We start from the raw sequence: 19041 nt of genomic DNA, 5'->3' as shown, positions 1-19041 counted from the left end.
AATGCTGCGTTCCACTTTCCAAATATATCAGAATAACAGTTCATAAACATTTCAACATTTTCTGTATGTGACTGGAGCTTTGAGGGTCCTGAGGTCAATGTCTAAAGTCCAAAGAAAGTGAATCACAGTGGCAGCATACACCAACAGCATCCAGGTACATGTAATAGTTTTAAAATTTTATAGTGATGACAGCAGTAAAAACATAGCTTTTATTGCTTTGTTTGTCAAAATTAAAAGAATAGTTTGGCATTTTGGGAAATTTGCTTATTCACTTTCTTTCTGAGAGTGAAAGAGTGATAACACTCCCATATCTATATGGTAAATATAAAGCTACAGCCAGCAGCCGTGGGGCATACACTGTATGATTTGAGCCTGTTTCTGAGCCAATTTCTGAGCTGCATGACTCATTTTAGAGTTGGGCTGACTTTTCAGCTTTGTTGGGCGTTGTTTGCTGTACAGTGTACAGGGGGAAGCGAGGATCAAGCATAGCCTGATCAGCTGCTCCTGACTGTCTGTCAGACATTTGAGTGAATTTCTGACATTTTCAGACTTAAGTCAAGTTAAAGCAGAGCCACGACATGATTAAATTCAGTGCTTTTTTCTCACTCATCAATCAAACAGTGTAGCCAATACACAGAAAGTTTGTTGCTGCTACTAATTGCTGACTTGTGTGTGCGTGTGTGTGTGTGTGTGTGTGAGAGAGAAAGAGAGAGACAGAGAGACAGAGAGACAGAGATAGACATGGTACAAAACTTGGACTGAACCATTTTTGCAGAGATGGACTTTTAAGCTCTTTTTTGGGATGTCTGCATTATTGTGAACTGTACCTCTGCTAGCAAACAAACTTCTACCTGCCTGCAGCCCTTGAGCTTTCAAACAAATCTTTTTTGACCGTTGTCAATAGCCAGAACAGTCTGCAAGAGCCAAAGAACGGTTTTATTGTCTTTTTTTACAGCACTCAGGTCATGGCTTGACGTTTGGACTGCACAGTGCGAACATATAAAAATTTGGGGCGGCAGTAGCTCAGTCCATAGGGACTTGGGTTGGGAACCGGAGGGTCGCCTGTTCAAGTCCCCGTCCGGACCAAAATATGGAGCGTGGACTGGTAGCTGGAGAGGTGCCAGTTCACCTCCTGGGCACTGCCGAGGTGCCCCTGAGCAAGGCACCGAACCCCCCAACCGCTCGGAGCGCCTGTCATGGGCAGCCCACTCTGACATCTCTCCACTTAGTGCATGTATAGGTCCTGTTTGTGCATGTGTGTGTTCGGACCTGTGTGTAACTGACAAACAGAGTGAAAAATTGTATTTCCCCCCGGGGATTAATAAAGTATATAAAATTAAAAAATTAAACTAAAAAAATGTACCCATACGGTTGCAGTTGGAATTAAACAACATTTCTAAAACAGGCTCAAGTCATACAGTGTATGCCGAGCTTTAGCTTTGCATAAAGACCAGAAACTGGAGGGAAAGGCTAGCCTGGCTTTGTCTACAGGTAAACATGTAGACCTGTTAACATGTTACATATTGCTTGTTTCATATGCAGAAAAAATGAAGTCTAAAATTGTCATGCTGCTGTGGTACAGGAGGTTATTTGGTGAATTATTTCTTGGTCGTGAGCTCTGACTTCCTGGAGTCTTGTCATCACCGTGAGGTTTTCAGACATAAGTGGAGACTCCAAGAGGTAACATCCTGGACATGAAGCTACGCAAAGCTAACTGGCTGTAGCTTCATATTTAGGGGACAGATATGAAAGTGGTATCAATCTCCTCATCTAAGTCTTGGCAATAAAAAGTTTGTTTTTTTTTAACAAAAATAACTTGACCACATGTTCTTTTAGATTTGCCCACATTGTACTGCACATTCATTGTCTTATACACAACCATGCAATTCTTCCAGTTACAGTAAGTACAAAACTTGAAAGTCCTACTGGCATCATACGACTTCCTTCCTAGGAACCCATGTACATCTTTATAGACACACTCTAACATCCTTGCAGGTGCATGTATGTATACATGCGTTTCCTCATGTGTGTATCACTGTTTGTTAATCCTAGTAGTGTTTTATTGCAGGTAGGTCTGTGTGTGTGTGTCTCACCACTCTCTCAGGGCTCTCCTGTTCCTCTGTGGAGCCGCTGTGGTGAGGGTTTCGTTGTGGGGCAGAGGGGGATCTGTTGGAGGGGGGCGACCGCCTCTTGTCTTTTACCTGCCACACACAGTAGAAGATAGGGTTAAGTCACTTCAAAATATTCATGCAGCAGCAGTTTTCAGTGGGGTTTTACCCTGTAACTCAGCTAACAAGATTATCTGTGCCTCCACAGCAGCTTTGCACTGCAGCTTTCCTGGAGAAATCTACAGCACATGGGGACTGAGAATGTGAATTTATTTCAACAACCACTGACATTCTTGGCTCCAATGAAGCTACTCAACTGACAAAAAGGGCTGTACTGAGAAAGCTCCAGGCTCCCAGGTTTGAATATATGTTACAGTGTGTGTGTGTGAAGCTCCGTCAGCTTAAAAAGGAAATACAAGCTGTGGGTTTGTTGTACACAGAGGTACTCTGTATGCTGACCATGCATTGCTACTACCAATCCACTTAACTTGAGGATGTGGCCGTGAAAACCCACAAAATCAAACTTCAGTCAGGGCACAGAGGCAGTAAAAAATGACAACATGACATGAAGACGTTAAACTCATCATCATCATCTGCAGATGACTGATGGCTTTTTGTTCTTCAGCCCTGTCACCAGAAGAAAATGTTGGCTTTTAAATTTTCTCTAAACCACAAATACATCACATTTGCATGTCTCATAGGGTTTGTATTAATACAACGTGGCTTAGTGTATGAGCTGATTTTGTCATCTGGAGGTGGAGGGGATGGTTGATGGCGTGTCACCTTGGCGAGAAGCCTGCCAAGCTGCAGACCACTGCACAACATAACCGATTTACAGAGTCATTGCTGTGTTTCCAATGGCTTTTTAGGCCCCAAACATGAGGGTTTTGCAGCAACCTGTCACTGTTTGTTTTAGCCGGGATAGTACCCTAAAAACAGAGGCTGTGTTTTACTAAAATATCACTGTGTTTCCAGTTGGGATTGTGCCCCCAAAACAGGGTATTTCAAGCCAAAACATAAACTTTTCTTAACCATAACCAAGTAGTAAATGTGCTGAAACCTAACCACATGAACCACAGCGTTGTTGAACTGTAAAGTTTCAGTGTATCTGCTACATAGTAATGTATCCATGGTTTGCAAAAATATCCAATGGCAACATTTTTTCTGGTGGTTGGGATGATCTTCTTCTATGACTGAATTTATATTAAGTTTAATGAACTGGGATACACTTCTCTCACTAGCCCAGGGGAAGGCTGGAGGGGGAAATTTATATTTTTCTCCTGTTTATTTCTTTTAATATAAATATAGATCCTCCACCACTACAACTATCATGATCATCATGTGTTTTTATTTGTAATGTGTGTGTTTCTCAATAGAGTTTCTCCCGTGGAATGTTTTTTGGTTGGAGTGAATTAAACTGAGATGGATGTTGGTTCCTTTGCCTCTTACCTCCGTTCCTGAGGAAACATGTCATGTCCCAGCCTCCCACATCTCCTTCCTCTATACTTGCTGCATAAACTCTCACATAGTTAATCTTGTAAAAACATCCTGTTTTAGCACTTCACCTGTTGACAGGCTACTGTGATCTCTGACACTTAACAACCACAAATTTCCAGTGCAGTTTGTGAGCTAAATCCCTGAAGGACCAACAGTACTTTCTGTAATATTTTTCAAAAAATATAGTTACATTTCATTTTTGGCAACCAAATTTGTCCTCTTCTTTTAAATCTTTTGTGACACATAGTGGTTGAATCAGTAACATTGTGAAAATCAATGAAAACGTACTCACTTAAATAATCTGCCCTGCTTGTTCACAATACACACACACACACACACACACACACACACACACACACATATTCAGCAGCTAGCATGGAGCTAAAATGATTGTTTGCAATCAAAAATAATGCACAACTCTCTCCATAAAGTATAATAAGTGTAATATTGCAATGAATTTCAAACATATTGGATTAGAGGACAACAACATCTCCTGTAAAGTCAATTATTGTGTAGGAAAACAAACGGTAACATCTGCCGACACTCATTTCAGTCATCAAACTGCAATCCTGTAAAGGAATCGCTCCACTGACACACTTAAAGTGTTGTCTGTGTATCAGATGTGAAGTGCAGAGTGTAATTAATGTGTGGAGGACAGATGGTGCTTTTAAAAGGGATTGAGATGACCGCAATAAAACACGTACCATCTCCTTCACAGTGAATACAGATGTACACTGTTGTTGTAGTTTGTTATGTCGATCATCTCTTTATTATTTATTTTATTCAAGACTCAAGTCTTTCATATTTAACATTTCACCTGCTCACTTTGATGTTGTGACTCTCGATTAAAGAACTACGTCAGTATGGTTGGTTTATGGATTTGATGGATACACTGAAGAAGGCTTAGGTCGAAATGCATCTGTCATTTTGTTTGGCCGTGTGTTGCCCTATTAAAACATAGATTTTGACTCTAGTCTATTGTGAGTGCTGTTGCCTACTAGTTTCTTTGGAATCCCTCTGCAACTTGCACCAATCACGACTGGAAATATTAGACTTGTGCGTCCTCCTTCCTTCAGCTTCTGGTTTATGGATTTGTATGAGCAGAAGGAGGTGTGTGTTTACTTACGGCTGGATCTCTGGTCTGGCTGAAAACATGGCTGTCTTCTTGGTCTCTGTCAGAGTCTGAAACAGACAAAAAAAAACAACAACTCTGGTTATTCTGGTGTCTGCAGTAACTCAGAGCTTATCTAGTTCAATTAAGAGGAGACCGCAATGAAGAGCATTTACTTTTATGTTTTTCATTATATTGCATATAAGGGTCTTGACTAGCAACATAAAAATAGGAATGGAAAGCCATTTCCTGAAGTGGCTGAATTAATTTAATGGACTGTCCTGTAGATAAATGGGTTCCATTGAACACTGTACAATAACCTCAAACTCTTTTGAACAAGACAGAAATGAGGTACACTGAAAATGGAATAGTTGATTGAGCTCCTCTAATTTTGTCCTATGATGAGTAAAGGCAACAGAGACTTTGTTCTCAAGGTGCACTGTAATTTCTTTGCTGATTTATCATTTTATTTTCTTAGTCTGTCACTGTATTATCTGTGATTCTGTATCTCAGTGATTCATTTCTGAAATAATGCACAGTACCTGACCTCTGCTTTTTCCATTTTTTTTAAATATAGAATGATTGACCTAAAAGTGATTAAAAATACTGAATGCATTGTACTCATGTTCTTGAGCTCTCACTGCATGTGTATACATACTGTAGAATATTAAAAGATATTACCATCTGTTTTTATCACTGACAGGCCAGACATTAGGAATTATGAACAGGGGGATGAAATGTTCCAAATTGGGCCCCTCATCCACACCCACTGCACCACCACCTACTCATCCTTAGCTCTAATACCAACTGAGTAATTTTAAATATGCTCTTGACCTATGTCTAACAACCATTACCAAATCTGGTGTAAGTGACCCATCCAGGCTACGTTCTGCTCTGCATACTCATATGATTACCAAGCAAGAAAGGTCAAGTCAGTTATTTTAAAACACAGAGAAAAAATGTCTCTCATATAAGACTGTGACAGTTACCCTCCTTACTACAAGGCATTAAATCATAAGATCAAATCAGAAGTGGACTCCGGTGTTTAAAATGTGCTACTTTATGCAGTTCCAAGCCTGTTTATGGATATGTAGAAATATTCAAATACAACATTTAGAAAAATGGCAATGCCACTTTTTCCTCTTTTGGAAGATTGTTAAGACCCCCTCCAACCACACAGCATGACATGGTTGGTACCAGTGGATGTCTAAGGTTGTCTAGTTTCATTTTGTGCTAGTATCTTCACTCTAGCTTTAAACTGAGCCCATTACAGTGGGTTTTAGTTGCTGGTCTGCCACATTCAGTGTAGCCTGTCATTCCTGGTGCGGTTGGAATTGGACTGCACCATTTTCACAATAACTGTGAGTGGTGGGGTTTCAGATGACAAGTTGAAATGTGTTGTGATAACCTTAAATTTAGTAAGTATTAGTATTAAGTAAATCATTGTACTTGATCCCATTTAAGTGTCAACCACAGAACTTTGCATGGCCCCCACTGGGGCTTGAGCCGGGGTCATTTGTGCCAAGCCCGTTTCTCACATTCTGTCCTACAAACGTAAAAGTTGAATTAAATCAGAAATAATTTCAATATGGTTTCTGTGTACATTTAAAACATACAGTCTATCTGCAGGATACTCCAGTCACCAGTGACATGCCATTAAAACAGGACTGTATCATATAACAGTAAATTAGCTCCAGTAGCATTCTTAAGAAGGTGTAGCATCATGTGTTCATGGCAGGCTTGTGGAGTTTAAACTTCTGCTTAAGTGACATGGCCGTCAGTCTGAAGCTTCTGGGACGGCGCTCTTGAGATTCTTTCCGTAGTCGTGGTCATGCCCCTGCACCAGCTACCCGAGCCTAAACCATCCAAACCATCTAAATGCGCCACTGAGACACTTTTAAGACATACGGTACTACTCAAACTGCCCCAAAGCATCCATGTTAGTTTTTACATTGTCATAATGACAACAACAACAACAAAAAACTATACACATACCATTGCAAAGTAAAGAATGTGGTGGGTTATCAAATTTTGTAAGCATCAAAAATATCTACCAACTATGCTTGCAAAGGTTGAAGTGCAGTTATCAATACAGAAAGTTCTCTGAAATAATGATGGAAGGGGAAGAAGTAGGAGAAGGAGCAGCATTGGTTTATATACAGAGGATATTTAGGTACTGAGATCGCAAACCAGTAGAAAATTCCAAAGGTAACAACTTCAGCAGCAGCATTAACCAGTCCACCATGTCTTGAAACTAAATATGAGTCATTTGGGTAAAGTGATGCCAGGAGACAAATAGTGAACTGTATCAGTAAAAGTGAGACAGCAAAGTGAGATATCCAGGAAGCTACTGCAGAGATGTTCAAGTTAAGTTTCTTACTGTCTTAAAACATACTGTAAGTTACAGGAGTCACAGTCAGTTGATTTACTGTGGCACTGAAATATCTTATCGTAGTTTTAACTTTTCTTTCTTAACTTTTCAGACAATGTGAATGCATTAGTAACCACTGTATAACAGTCATATTAAAGGAATACTTCACCCACAAAATGACCAGTTGTATATCAGTTAGTCATGCCTTGTAACTTTGAATTTGTGAAGAAAACTTTGTTTTTCTCACATGCTGCCACAGTGAACGAAGAACCCAAAAAGGCAAAAAGGGTGCAGATTGCAACCAGCTGAAACCCAGCTAGAATTCCTTCAGTATTCATTGCTCAGGAGATTTTCCCCCGGGACACTATTATCTGCAGAGGTCTCTTCCAAAAAACAAATGGACCAGGTGATTAAAACTGGTAAAAAAAAATTCACGTTATGAATCAGTGATTTTGCAGCTGCCCACAGCAGATTGGCTTCTGATTACGGTGGCCAACACAAAACGAAAATCAATACGTTTGCTGTTTTCCATCGAGGAATGCGAGAAAACGTTTTCTTCATGGATTCAAGGTAACATGGCATGACTCATTGATATACAAATAGTCATGTTGTTGGCAAATCCTTTAACAAAATGAGTAATTTTACACTGATACAAGGCAAGTGGGGATATAATTGGTGCAGTCAAATACAGTTAAGTGGCCTAGACCAAGACAAGACTGCTGGCCTGATTTTGATGTCCACACAGACACAGGGTTACCAGGCTGGTTTCAAACACATTTGATATTCATCCACCACTCACCACTAAGAGATGACGTGAGCTATAAAAGTAAAAATGATGCCAGCAGGAACCAATTAAGTTGTTTTTGTAGCACCAATGGAAAAACAACAATGTGTAATTCACAGACCTTGGAAGAATGCTTGAATAGTTGTGGTGTATTAAAGATCAAAAGCTCCTCTGGTGCTCCTCTGAGCATGGAGCTGTGTGAAACTGATGTGGTGCGAATTAAATACCAACTTTGAGAGTTATATCTGCAGTAACCTGGTTGGCTGCTACTTAAACAGTAGAAACTGGGTAGAGCCTAGACTGTAGCAGTATATTTCATTACATAAAGAATTGATTGATTTAACTGAAGAGTTTGCTGAATGTGTAGAAGCTCCTCCCTGGTCACTTTATCTTTGCTAGCTTGGGAATCACTGTGGCCCCCAGCAATCTCATTCCTCACTGTCCTGCCTTCATGTGATCGCTTTTATAGCAGCCCGAGCTTAACTGTGTGTGTGTGTATCTGTGTCTATGCAAAGGGAGAAAGCCCATCTGTGTGTTTAAATTTGTGCGTGTGTGTGTGTTTGGACATGAAGAGTGCCAGCATGGATGTCGTGCCTGTTTGGGTGGGTTGGAGGTATCAGGTATCCAGCAGGGTCACAGGAACACATAACAAACATTCACTGCTGCCAAGCCATCAGTGTATCAGTCACAGTGGGGCAGGGACAGACATTCACAGAGTAGAACAAGTTTTGGAGAGATAGACCCTTGACACATAAAGTGATACACTCTTACAGTAAGTGACGAGAACGGAGATATCAAACCCTCCCTGAGGCCCAGGTTGATCACTGACTCTGCTGCTCCGACAGGGATAATGACATATAATAGCACATAACATAGTGGGCCCCACGTTGAGACTGTGATTATTTTCTTATTTGATGTTATTGTTCGAAAAAATGCTATGCAATAACCATGTACTTTTGGATACTGATCAGATTCAGAGCTATATGTTGTTACTCTTCCTTTATCAGTTTATAATCAAACATCTTCAAAAATGCTATGGCTAATGGTCTATGTGCTATGTGAATAAAAATCAGATGTGTTGCATTTTAAGAAAAGTGTGATTATTTCATCTCATTTTAAACACTAAATCTTACATAGTTTAGATATCCTACCTGACAAATTGTGTTTGACTAGCACACATACTGCTCACACACATGTCAAACAGAGATGTTCAGCACGACGTGTTGAGATCCAGGCTTTCAAGCTATTATTTTTGCACTGAGTGACTGGTATTGTATCAGGTGCAGCAGTGTCAACACTGTCGTACTAATGGTCTGAAAGTGGCAGCCAGAGCCCAAATGCGCAGTCATCCCTGCTGTGTTTTATAACCACACAACAGACACAACAGTGACAGTAATATGCAGGATGACACTAATGTCATCTGTAAATTTTGTGTCTGCAAAAGGCAATCTTGTTGGTTATCAAAGTGGTAATTTTTTAGTTAAAAACATGTTTTTTAATCAAAATGGAAAGTTTCCTGAACTCTGAGTTTATAAACTGTGGTCATAATATTTCATTTTAAGTAAATATATGATTATCAGCAACAGTTAGACTTGTGCACCTGACAGCAACTTTAAACTGCAGCCCTGTGTGACTGACAGAGAGATAGACAGCAGCAGGTGGAGGAGGTGGCACACCCTGGACGGAGGGGAGGAATGAAGGGATGGCAGAGGAGGAGGAGGAGGAGGAGGAGGAGGAGGTGAAGATTTGAAATGCCTCACAGCCCAGTCTTATTATAGATCAGACTCACACATCTGCAGGCCTCCACACGCCTGATCACTGACCCCGTGAGTTTGGATCCTCACCCGTCTGCATATGTAGGTACAGAGCAGCGAAGTGGGAGGAGCCAAAATCCAAAATTCATAAACAACTGCTGAATGTATCACAGCTGCCAGAATCAGAAATCTTTTATGTTAAGTAGGTTTGCACACACAAGGAGTATGTCTTGGGATGTGGTACACGACACTAAAAGCAGCGCAAAAGTAAAGACATATAAAACAGAAAGATTTACAATAGAAAATGTGGAGAGATAATAAATGGGCCAGACGTGTGGGCAGGAACTATGTTTTCTTTAATGTAGAGTTACCAGAAAATAAGAAGCCATTTTCTATCTACATTGGGAGTGGGTCCTCATCCACAGAGTCCACCATGTTGCACCATCATGTTTCTACAGTAACCCAGAATGAATAAACGAAACAGGTAGGGCCATTTGCTTTTTCACATTTTTGGGTCGGCCTCAGTAGTTGGCAGCCCCACTGCAATGAGCAGAACAGCGTCATTTTTTTTAAACTCTTTTATTCAGTATTTTTACCGGTTTAAATCACCCGGTCCATGGGTTTTAAAGCGGAAGAGACCTCTGTGGATAATTCAACTCTCTGTAAAAACCTCCATGGACATCTGGATCTTCAGTTATCAAAAAAAAAACAAAAAAAAAAAAACAACAACAACACATGAACACACATTAGCATGTGCTGGGCTAGCGGTCCGTCTGTGATGAGCCATACAGCATTGGAGAAACACTGATTTGTAAAGTGAAACTGCTTTATTCTGAAATTTTAGGTTGTTGCATTCTGTAATCCTCACTGCTGCCACGAAATCCCACACACACTGCTCCTTTAATACATCTTTGCTTAGACAACTGGCACTTTAACTCTATTTGAAAGAGCAGATACATATATCTCTGTCCCAGTATTTACTACTATTGATCACACCCCTCTTCCATGTGTCTGACTCAACTTAGCCAAAGAGGGCTTGTGTTAGTCTAAGCTGTTCAAAGCATCAGCCATCAGAGGGCTTACCAACATAGCTATGCCATAAAAGAAAGGCGTATAAAAAGCAGACTACATCCCAAAGGAAAAATAAATGAAAGACTAACAAGTAAACAAGTGCTTGCTGAGGCTGTGAAGTTGTTTGTATTATTGCAGTGGCACAGCTCAGCATGAAAGACACATATGCTCGCACATCCAGTCTGGGTGTTTGCATTTGACAGTCACATCCGCAGACTGCATCGATGCACACACACTCTGGCTGCAAATCTGATCAAAGTGCTTTGTACCATGCACAAAAAGCAACAGATTAGTCAAATGACAAGAGCCACAAAAAATATCCAGGAAGCTAAATCCAAAAAAACACAAACAAGGGAAAGCAAGGTTGCTCCACACTCCTAGAGAAACTAATTAAACGTCAGATTGTTTTCTAGAGATTATATTCATACATTAAAATGAATAATCATCTGTCCAATTGCTGAAATAAGTTTGACATTCTAATAATATAGTGGCTAAGATTCAGGGCAGCCTGCTGATATGATCCAATGAGGCAGCTACTGATGCTGCTATAGAGCCTCAGTTCTCACGGCTCTCACGATGGACTCTGAATTTGAAGATCAGAGAACCAGAAAGCTGAAGAGCTTGTTGGTTCCGTCATCCACTCTGCAGTCTGTCTAACAGGAGCTGGATTAAGTTGTCGTGCGCAGATTTGATAATGCGGGCGGGTTTGTTAGTGAGGCCATAGAGTGGAAAAGACAGCTTAAACACGGTCTGACAGCACCTTTCAACCTCGCAACACAGGGTTTGTGCATAAGGCTTAGCCACGACAAAATGAGTAATGGCCTTTTTACTTTCTGTGTCTGATTTTCATGCCATCATTCTGTGATTTTTAATGAAAATGTGCTGGAACAAGTATATGTATATATTCACAGGAAGATGCTTCATGGCTGCAACATTTCTCTCTTAGTGAGAAGGACCAGTCCAGCCATCTGGAGCTAAATGCCTTGCTAGGTGTCTGCTCTAACTTTATGGACACCACCAACCATCCACCCACGATGTTTATACCTTCCATGCCTTCAAGCGTGCCCACTGGTGGGTTAAGTCACCTCACAGAAACTGGCACAAATTCGTAATAGCTGCAACCACCTATACAAATGCATCCACGTATTGTGCCTTTTAGCCAGGTGGCATGAGCAGTTCACCAGCTCTCCTTTGGCTCATTACCAGTCTTTCTTTTAAATCTTGGGCAAGTCTTGTTTGGCCACTCCTATTACTGGGCATACTGGGCACAGGCCTATTGGGCCCAAAGTGTCAGGGGCCCCCTGGCCTTCACCTGCAGAATGTCAGTCAGATGAATATGTACTGACCAGGGATAGACTACAAAGAGACACAAAACAACCACAAGGAAACACAAAATGACCAAAAGAGACACAAAATGACCTAAATTAGACGGAAAGTTATCTCAAAGGAAGACAAAGGACGACATAAAAACACAAAACAACTACAAGAAGACACAGAATGACTATAAAGAGACACAAAACCATCTGTGTGCTCCTATGTAAGAGAGGTGGTAGGACCCTTTGCATATCTGTGCTCAGGGGCCTCATCATAATCCGCACTTGCCCTTAGCCAAAGAGTAGTTTTAGTTCCTACCTATCTTTTTTTTTTTTTTTTTGCAAGGGACAGGTGTGAGTAAAACAGACTAGAGAGAGAGAGTAACACGTGCAACTTCATATTATAACCTTAGTTGAATCTAAGAGTCCAAACAAATGTGGTTTTTCAGGTGGTGACAGTCAAAAGCACGGCTGAGAGCTGCGACCCCTCAGACCGCTCCAGGGAATGTGATGGTATGATGTGAGCTGAATAGTTTTTGTTATCCTGCACTGTCCTGCTCTGACTTACAGCAGCAGCCTGATGACACTTAACCTGCTTCTCTAATCCTGTTCAGAGGCTCCTCTAAGCCTACTAGAGATAGACAAGTTAATGATGTTATAGTTGGCTCAGTCATGGCAGGAATCCAGCATCAGGTGTCCGCTCAAAGAAAACAACCACCCATCTGCCCTTGAATAAAGTTGATAACATTTCTTTGACACAACACACTGCGACGGTGATGCAGCACATGAGAGACAGCTGAGGATGTAGGTTTGTGATTTATTTGTGGACTGAGGTATTATCAGCTGAGGCCAGCTATCGATAAAAATAGGATTTCTCCTCACGTACTTACATAAGAGTACACACACAGAGGAAATACCGCAACACTTTTTCACAATTGGTGGCAGCCTGAGTACATAACAAAAATCTTATTGGATCTAATTTTAGGACAATCACAAGACTAGAGGAGGGAAACTGCTTCTATTTCAGACACCAGACTGACTGCCAATATCTTAACAAATAACATCAGTTCTTAAAAATAACACTGAAATTTAGAAATCAGCAGCATTAGTTTATTTTGAGAGCAGGAACAGTGAAGATGTTGCGGAGGCGGGCCACACATGCGTGAATAAAGCAGCAGTATATTGCCGTTTCTAAATTTATTTATTGTTAATCTTTTTTTCTCTACTTTCCCAGAATTGTATCTGCTGGTGTATTGTATGGAGCACAATACGTGTACATGAACTGACATTTATGGAGTCAAAAATACATAGAGTCTAAAAACAATAAGAAAAGACTGGCTGGAAATGGATGACAATATTTACTGTCTGTATGACAGACATAATGACATCACCATGATGATCTTAAAAGAAGAGCAACCATCAATTCAATCTAAAACTTTTGATGTCATGTCTCTGTCATGACACTTGTTAGTTTTCTCTACATAAATCATGTTTATTATTATTAATCCTAACCCTTATTCAACTTTGTTTTACTACATATTTTTCCGCTGGTCATACAGGCCCCACCTGCAGTGGCTCTATGGACTCCCAAGGGGGTTGGGTGCATCCTACAGTTTGAGAACCACTGGTTTAAGGAATATGGGCACAAAGATGATTGGATAAGATATGATGATGTAAGATGAACACATGGGACAGCATGGGGCATTAGAGATGACAGGGAAGGAGAAGAAACAGTGAAAATTCTCCATCAGCAGAATAAAGTCAAAATGTGACAAAAAAAGAATCTGAAAAGTGAAGGGACATCAAAGAGTCAAACTGTAAATGAAAGTGGAATAAAGGACATATACTGGAGACGTGTACATGAGTAGAGTACAAGCAAGTCTGTCACTGATTTTCTTTGATTTTACAGCGACGAATCAAGTACCGTCCAGTAATCATCATGTCATTATCACATGTCTTGAATGTTTTAATGGAAAGTCTTACATGCCCCTAACATTACACTCTTAAGGTGAAGTTTGAAAGATGTGTGTGTTTGCTGGACAATGAAAAGATGCTTTCTGTTTTTGAAATGTAAGATTTAATAAAGTGTTTTTGGAGTTTGACCCAAACTAGAGGCTCAAAAGTCAGGATGTCTCAGGTGGAGCTGCTTCAATTTTGCCCATTTTGTGCTTAATATGTTTCTTGTGCACCCAACAACTTTATGGAGGTTAAGTATTAAGTCACTGGAGTACCTGTTTAAATGGAATTTTCCTACACTGAGGGCATCTCAAACTAAATTTCCTGTTTCCATTTGTTGTTGTGTCTATGAGCTGCAGTCTGTCATTAGCATGTGATGTAAGTGACATTTAATCATTTTATCATTGAGTAATATTATGCTTTATGAGGGTCTATAGCATTGTGTCATTTTCAGGCAAAACTACTGCACAGCAGACTAAGGTCATTGTGATTAGGACAAGACATTTACAAAGCAATATACAAATGAGGTACAATCCAAGCCACTGGATCAAGGAGAAGCACTCATGTTCAACACTTACACAATGCTGCAGGTGCATGCAGTTACACATAAGTGCAAAGCAAAGGACACTTTTCTTTTCTTTTTTTGAGAGAAAGAAGAGTGTAATAAGAAACTACTCCTGGAAGATGTAGGTCTTCAAGCGATTTGTGAACACAGCGAGGGATTCTGCTAACACAGTTGAGTTAGGTAACTCGTTCCACTGCTGAGGAACCACACAGGAGAAAAGTTTAGTTTGAGATTTCTGAAGTAATAATCACTCACAAGAGCCAATAACAACATGATATCATGTTTCTGATTTAGCTGCTGTTAGCAAAGCAATTGCAGATCCATCATCAATGATGAATTTAAGAACATTTTCAAAAGGTCTGTTTATCATATTTAGGCAGTGCGGCTGCCAAAAGATCCTTAAAATAGATAGTTTATCAGTTTTTGTTGTGATGTTGTGCTTGAAGCTTGTAGAGTTCAGTGGCTACAGCAGGGCACTGATCCTGCCACAGCTCTATCTCACACTCAAGCCATACCAGCTGAAAATTTAGGAAGCATTACTGCTGTGAACCGCTTTAGATAAAAGCATCCACCTAACAGCATAATGTCCAAACTGTTCAAGATTAGTGAGATAGATCCCAGCATGTCTGCTGATCATCTGAAACACAAGATGGACAAAACAAGACACACCCGCTGGCGAAAGCCTCTGGACAGGAAATGCCTTCATGTAAACAGGAAACAGAGATAAGGTACACTTAGCACATGGTGAGAGACACCCTGCAGTCATTTAAGGATAAAAATCTGCCACAGATTATCCACTGTATTTCTCAGTTTCAAAAATAAATTATAGCTCAAATATGAACTGATTCGTGCTCTTGAGTTACTTGTTTCCATGAGTCTTCCTTCCTGATAAGTCCTCTCGGCTCTGTGTATACACCGAGGGAAGTTCACCCTTGTCTGTACGTCAAGCAGTGTTTCCTCATGAGGTCTCTCTCCTGAACTGCCCAATCAACTCTTGACCCTACTTCCTGGGCTAAAATTAACCCCACCCACAACCGCAACCACCACCACCCAAAGTCTGTCGCCAGGAAGCTGCTATCATCATCCATCATTTCAGTTCTGACGTCAGTTACTCTAGCCTCATGGATACACACACAAATCATACCTGCTGCTTTTGTACATCTTCCAGCAACACGTTACCTCAGAATAACAGATAATGATTTCTTGCATTGTCCACAAGTGTTTGACACATAAGACTTTATTTGAAGCATCAGACTCAGACCTGTGATCCCTGTAACAGTGTGTACCGACAGATATAGAGGAGAGTTCAGTTACTGGCCTCCTTTTAAACAAGCTGGAGTAAAGAGAAGTTTGGCAGCCGCCATCACTAGGATCGGAGACATCAACAACTCTAACTACCATATGGATAAACGTATCAAAACATGCTGGAATATCAGCTTTCAACCACAAAACATTCTCTCTAAAAATACAACCCTAAAATCCGGAGCCAAACATTTGTACATTACAATTAAGCAGCAAAAAATATAAATAAAAATAAATGCATATTTTTCCTCTTACCTGTAGTGCTACTTATCAATCTATGTTTATTGTGAGTTGTCGAGTGTTGGCGATATCGGCCTTAGAGATGTCTGCCTTGTTTCCCATTTAACTGAACAAGCCATTTTGAGCTGTCACAAGCACGAGTCTCTGGTCCATGAGAGAAAAAGTAGTTCTTACATGAAACTGCTCACAACAAGGTCTGTGGATTATCCTAAATAACCAGGTCATGATTTATGGAAAGAAACATTGCTGCTGAGATTTTCAATTTTTTTTTCTGTGGTGCTTTGAGCACCACAAGCTGAGTGCCACTTAGTTCCATTATATTGGAGACAAGGCAGACATCTCTACAGCCAATATCTTCAACATTTGGCAACTCACTCCAAAACAATGTAGATTGTTAAACAGCATGACAGGTAAGAGGAAAAGAAATTGTGATTTGGAGGTGAACTGTCCCTTTAAGCCAGAATTGTATAGCCTATCACTGCTCAGCTTCGTAGTATTTATCCCATTTTGTTGCCATCTTGACTGTGTAGCTCACTGCTCGCATTTCAACTGTCACCGCTATTGCTGTCATGTGTGGAATTTCACTACTGCTTAGCTGACATTGCAAAAGATTTAACTTAATATTGAATTTAGGCTTAGTACTTTAAGAAAAGTAAAATGAATCTGTCTATATTGTCTCCTTGATACAGATGGACTCTAAAAAGTTGTCTGAAAACAATAAATCATCAGAAAATAGAAAACTTGACCTTCTAAACTAGTGGAGTTTTCTGTTTCAAGGTTCTAAATGAGAATATACTTCGGCAATGAAGGCAAGAAAAACACCTGGCCAGCACCGCCCTTGTTTAATAGCTGCTGGACAGTAAAAATTGCCCTTTTACCACCAATATCTGTGGCCCAAAAATTGCCCAGTGCATGCATTATGTCACCCAGTGCCACAAATGTGTTTGTGGTCCTCCATCACAGAAAGGGTGTGTTTTGGCCTCAGCAGTCTCTGTACCCACTTTGGGCCAACAGGCATACCAGGCTGGTGGAGCTGGACCTGGGGGGCAAACAGATCTTATGACCTTCACACTGCAGCTGTCGTTGGTGTGTAACATTCAGACAGGGGCTATTTGAAATGACCGCCACCAGCAGCTCTGTCAGCTCTGCTCTGCATGAGGCCATTTGAACTTATTTTTGACTGGAGCGCTCTATTATTACAGTAAATTAGAATTAAGGTTCCTTTTTCGAAATGTTGTGGTACTCCCAGTGTTTGGGTCCCCACCCATCTGCCACACCTAAAGGTTAAATAAATCCTACGAATAATTTGAAAGTGTTATTTGACCCAGGTCATATTACAAAACACTCTTATAAACTTGGAGTCATAGTGACATGCCGCACTGCAAATAGTTACCATAAACCTCAGTGAATGCTCAAGTGTTTGTAACCAGCAACTGGCATGTTGGAATAAACACAAGCGGCAGCTGTCTTACTAAAACTGTCTTTGCATTTAAACAGCGCGCTATTGTTATGCTCCCTGAAGTGAGCAATGTGGAGTCTGCAGACTGCTAAATAAACCATTCTGTGTAGCTCTCAGCTGCTCCTGAGCTGCCAAATGTTGAAGCAATATTTTAGAGAACTAAACAAGTCCTGGGGCTGATTTAAAACTAAATTATACAGACACAGAGTACAGACCCAGAGCAACAAAGGCATGGCTATTGAAGATGCATTTATACTGCTTCTACTCCAGACAGTGAGTTATCAGTCCCCTTCAACCATGACTTCTAACACCTGCTTTCCTCTTTGCACAGAGCAACAACAGAGAGCCCTCAGCTATCAGCGGACTGCACTGTATCATCAGCACAGAGACTTTATTAAACCACATCCATCCAGCCTACCTTAATTCTCAGCCTCAGCGTGCCTCCTCCAGTGGTTCAAAGGTGACAGACTTCCACCTGCAGATCTTTAATCTCAGCCTCGCTCTCTTTCCTTATCTCCCTATGACTCCCTTTATCTAACATTGACTTCCTGCTGTCCTCAGCTGCCCTTCTTCACTTGGTCGTGTTGTTGTTGGTATTTTTAATCTTTTCCCCCTCTCTCTATTTCTCAAGCCTTTGCCCCTTGTCACCAGCCAGCCTGTTGCTCCCCTCACTGAAACCTCAGGCCTGGCCCAGGCCCATGGCATCTCTAGGAGGGACGCATCCAGCCTCCTGATTGGCCAGAGGGCAGAGAGATGCCCCCGTATTAGGGCAGCAAGGGGCGGGGCTGCACAACCACGGGAAGGAGGGAGGAGAAGAAGATAACAAAGTTTGTGACATAGTAGACTGTCTGTCTGAATAGTGAGAGTACTGACTGTTTCTCTTTCTGCTGCTCAGATGACTGCAGCATGTCTCCACACAAACACCAGCAAACTTGTTTTAAGAAATTCATCATTAGCTGTGTCCAGAGGAGATGGTCAGTTTGACAATTCAGGCACAAAAAAGAGCTGTGCTTGTGGGTATCTGAATTATCTCTAAAATGATAAAAAGCAAAACTTTTGCAGCTCTAAAACAAATTGCTACATTGACTTTGAATTATTTGAGGCAATGTTTTTTCTGTCTTTCTTTTGCAAGAGATCAGCACAAGTACAAGGGAAATAACTACAGGGACTGCATTCCCTATTCCGAGGAGGAATTTAAAGTGATATAGTGATGAACATTGTAGTTAATGATATATCAATTTTAAAACATAGACTACAGGCTATAAAATAAAAGTCCAAAGGTCAGTCTTTCTACTTTGGATAATGCTCCTCCTTATCTGTATACTGCTGAGGTTGCATATATGAGAGGGCCAGAGTGATTGATCTGCCATTAAGTTCTGATCACTTAATATGCAAACTGACCAATGGGACAGCTTCCAAAAATGTGATGTACTCTGTTTATGGGGATGAAGGATTGTTGGATAAAAAACTAGCTGATTTGTTACATTAGAGACATAGGGGTTTTTTTTTC

General features: G+C 40.7%; 1 protein-coding gene across 5 annotated transcripts in view; it reads right to left on the bottom strand.

Annotated features, from left to right (window-relative positions):
* The window catches only part of prx (periaxin), a 43270-nt gene extending 25182 nt beyond the window's left edge, over nt 1-18088 (bottom strand). For all 5 annotated transcript variants that reach the window (XM_033631523.2, XM_078166895.1, XM_078166897.1 and 2 more), the window contains exons 1-3: nt 17950-18088; nt 4732-4787; nt 2094-2201 (exon numbers count right to left, since the gene is read on the bottom strand). The gene's annotated coding sequence lies outside the window, so the exon portion shown is untranslated. The remainder of the gene's footprint in view (nt 1-2093; nt 2202-4731; nt 4788-17949) is intronic.
* Between the last annotated feature and the right edge of the window lie 953 nt (nt 18089-19041).

Source organism: Epinephelus lanceolatus, chromosome 4 (genome assembly GCF_041903045.1).
Source record: "Epinephelus lanceolatus isolate andai-2023 chromosome 4, ASM4190304v1, whole genome shotgun sequence".
In the NCBI taxonomy this organism is placed as follows: Eukaryota; Metazoa; Chordata; class Actinopteri; order Perciformes; family Serranidae; genus Epinephelus; species Epinephelus lanceolatus.
Note: the sequence above shows the minus strand (reverse complement) of the source record. Positions and strands in the feature narration are given on the sequence as shown.